The sequence below is a fragment of the Piliocolobus tephrosceles genome, unplaced genomic scaffold (assembly GCF_002776525.5).
Source record: "Piliocolobus tephrosceles isolate RC106 unplaced genomic scaffold, ASM277652v3 unscaffolded_110, whole genome shotgun sequence".
Classification (NCBI taxonomy): Eukaryota; Metazoa; Chordata; class Mammalia; order Primates; family Cercopithecidae; genus Piliocolobus; species Piliocolobus tephrosceles.
The window spans coordinates 486,065-490,119 of NW_022292088.1; positions in this window are offsets into that span (position 1 = coordinate 486,065).

Consider the following 4,055-nt stretch of genomic DNA (forward strand, 5'->3'; position numbering starts at 1 on the left):
TTTTAAAATAATAAACCCAATATATGTTAAAATAAACAGCATTTTTTTAAAAAAATTAACTGCTTTCCAAAATATAAAAAATATTGAAAAGTGTGGTAGTCTTTTATATTGTCGCAAATCTCTCTTTTGTTTTTTTTTGAGCTGGAGTCTTGCTCTGTCACCCAGGCTGGAGTGCAGTGGCACGATCTCGGCTCACTGCAAGCTCCGCCTCCCGGGTTCACGCCATTCTCCTGCCTCAGCCTCCCAAGTGCTGGGACTACAGGTGCCCGTCACCACGCCCGGCTAATTTTTTGTATTTTTTAGTAGAGACGGGGTTTCACCGGGTTAACCAGGATGGTCTCGATCTCCTGACCTCGTGATCTGCCTGCCTTGGCCTCCCAAAGTGCTGGGATTACAGGCATGAGCCACCGCGCCCGGCAATTTTCACAAATCTCCTAACATCTGGCTTAATAAAAGTGGCTAGGTTCTTCTAACTGCTTTTGTATTCAATATATTGTGATGTAATGTTTTGGCTGAAGTGTATGAAGAAAATCTGGCCTTACACAGATACATAACTGGAAAAGGGAAGAGTATTTTATTTATTTATTTAATTTAATTTAATTTATTTATTTGTTGAGATGGAGTTTTGCTTTTGTTGCCCAGGCTGGAGTGCAGTGGTATGATCTCGGCTCACTACAACCTCTGCCTCCCGGGTTTAAGAGATTAGCTGGGACTACAGGCATGCGCCACCACACCCAGCTAATTTTTGTATTTTTAATAGAGATGGGGTTTCACCATGTTGGCCAGACTGGTCTTGAACTCCTGACCTCATGATCCACCCACCTCAGCCTCCCAAAGTGCTGGGATTACAGGCGTCAGCCACTGCGCCCAGCCTGTGTTTTTTGTTTTGTTTTGTTTTTTTGAGACGGAGTCTTGCTCTGTTGCCCAGGCTGGAGCACAGTGGTGTGATCTCGGCTCACTGCAACCTCCACCTCCCGGGTTCAAGGGATTGTCCTGCCTCAGCATCCCGAGTAGCTGGGACAACAGATGCGTGCCACCATTCCTGGCTAATTTTTTGTATTTTTAGTAGAGATGGGGTTTCACCATGTTGGTCTGGCTAGTCTTGAACTCCTGACCTCATGATCCACCTACCTCGGCCTCCCAAAGTGCTGGGATTACAGGCATGAGCCACTGTGCCCAGCCAAGAAATAGTAGTTTCTTAAGACTCAATTGAATGTGGAATCTGAAACCATATCAATGAAATGTTTGTACTCCATAGCATTACATTCTATTGTTCTTTTTAGCATTTTGGATGGATCTTTTACCCATCTTTTTTTTTTTTTTTTGAGAAGGAGTCTCACGTGCAGCAAATTTTTTTTTTTTTTTTTTTTTTTTTTTTTAGTAGAGATGGGGTTTCACCATCTTGGCCAAGTTGGTCTCGAACTCCTGACCTTGTGATCCACCTGCCTCTGCCTCCCGAAGTACTGGCGTGAGCCACCGCGCCCAGCCCATGCTGGATTTTTAACACCTCATTTGTCATCTGGAAAATATTGATTGAGTTATACCAATCTTCCAAACATTGACACTTGTCATTGTAATTTATCAAATAATCACATTAATATCACCACTGATCTCATGAGGACTTTGTCAAGCTCAGAGTGGCAGATATGACTTTTCCACAGTTCTAATTTTTCATTTGAAAGCTCAACTTTGTCACAGACAACAAAAACTGACAGTTGTTTTCCTTGAAGCAAAAGTCTTGTTCATATTTGAGAAAATGCCTGCCAAATACTCAAGTCCGAATAATCACAGTGATAGTTGTCAGTTGTTCTTTTAAGTAAAAAGGGTGTTCTGTGATAAAAAAAAAAAAGTGACTGGTTGAGCTAGCAACTCAATGCAGAAGTGCTTCTTCTCAAGTCAGTTATCATACTTTTGTACATGGCAGAAAAACTTTGCGCACTTCCTATTTCATCATACAGAATATTTAAAAGGCTCATGGGTTGAGATTTAATAAAATTAATAATATTTACTTCATCAAGGGTATTCTTGAGGGAAAGCCTTTTCCCCCCTCCCTCCCTTTTTTTACCTGCAAGTGCATGGTGGTAAAGGAACTACTACTTCCCTTTGGTGAATAGTCCAGTTTGATGCCACTGCCTTGATTTTGTGCTAAGAGGCCAGTAGTTTCAGCTACCAAGTTTTGGACTCATCAGTGCAAATACCAACATGTTTTTTTTTTTTTTTAAATAAAAGGCAAATAACTCTTTTTTGTTTGTTTGTTTTGTTTGTTTGTTTGTTTTTCTTGAACCACAGTCTAGCTCTGTCACCCAGGCTACAGTGCCATGGCCCGATCTTGGCTCACTGCAACCTCCACCTCCTGGGCTCAAGCCATCCTCCCACCTCATCCTCCCAACTAGCTGGGACTACAGGCCCATGCCACCACACCCAGCTAATTACTTTTTGTATTACTATAAAAATAGTTTTCCCTCACAGACTTCCTGAGTCTCAAGAACTCTCATTGCATCTGTGGACATTTTTAATGGCTGCAGAGTATTATATTATATGGGAGAACAGTTTATTTAGCCAGCGTCCTTTATTGTTGGGCATCTGAGTTCTTTTTTTTTTTTTTTTTTTTGAGATAGAGTCTCGCTCAGTCGCCCAGGCTGGAGTGCAGTGGTGCGATCTCGGCTCACTGCAAGCTCCACCTCCCGGGTTCACGCCATTCTCCTGCCTCAGCCTCCCGAGTAGCTGGGGCTACAGGCGCCCGCCAACAAGCCTGGCTAATTTTTTTGAATTTTTTTTTAGTAGAGACGGGGTTTCACTGTGTTAGCCAGGATAGTCTCGATCTCCTGACCTCGTGATCCGCCCGCCTCGGCCTCCCAAAGTGCTAGGATTACAGTCGTGAGCCACCGCGTCTGGCCCTGAGTTGTTCTTAACTTTCATAGGTTACCAATAATTGTGTAATTAAGACTTGGCTTACACCCTGAATTATTTTTCCAGTATAAAGTCTTAAGAATGGAATTGCTAGCCAGGAACGGTGGCTCATGCCTGTAATCCCAGCACTTTGGGAGGCCTAGGCACGTGGATCACGAGGTCAGCAGTTCGAGATCAGCCTGGTCAACATGGGGAAACCGCGTCTCTACTAAAAATACAAAAATTAGCCAGGCGTGGTGGCGCATGCCTGCAATCCCAGCTACTCGGGAGCAATTCCAAAAAAATGGAATTGCTGGCCAAATAGTATGCTTTTTTTTTTTTTTTTTTTTTTTGTTGAGACAGAGTTTCGCTCTGTCACCCAGGCTGGAGTGCAGTGGCGCGATCTCAGCTCACTGCAAGCTCCGCCTCCCGAGTTCCAGCAATTCTCTGCCTCAGGCTCCCGAGTAGGTGGGATTACAGGCTCCCACTACCACGCCCAGCTAATTTTTTGTATTTTTAGTAGAGACAGGTTTTCACCATCTTGGCCAGGCTAATCTTGAACTCCTGACCTCGCTATCCACCCGCCTTGGCCTCCCAAGGTGCTGGGATTACAGGCATGAGCCCCGGTGCCTGGTCCAAATAGTATACATTTTTTTAAAAAGGCTTCAGAATGGCTGGGCGCAGTGGCTCAAACCTGTAATCCCAGCACTTTGGGAGGCCAAAAGGGGCAGATCACGAGGTCAGGAGATTGAGACCAACCTGGCTAACACGGTGAAACCCCGTCTCCACTAAAAAATACGAAAAACTAGCCGGGCGAGGTGGCTGGCGCCTGTAGTCCCAGCTACTCGGGAGGCTGAGGCAGGAGAATGGCATAAACCCGGGAGGCGGAGCTTGCAGTGAGCTGAGATCCGGCCACTGCACTCCAGCCTGGGCCACAGAGCGAGACTCCGTCTCAAAAAAAAAAAAAAAAAAAAGGCTTCAGAATATTGCCACACCATCTTCCAAGAGGTTTACCAATTTACACTTGCATTTTACGTAATAATATGGTTATCCTTCCAGCTTCTTACCAACACTATCTTCCAAAAAAAAAAAACTTGCCAAATTTACAGGCAATAAATCATAATTTTTTCTTATTTTTCATTTATTTGCTTACTAGTTAGGTCTTT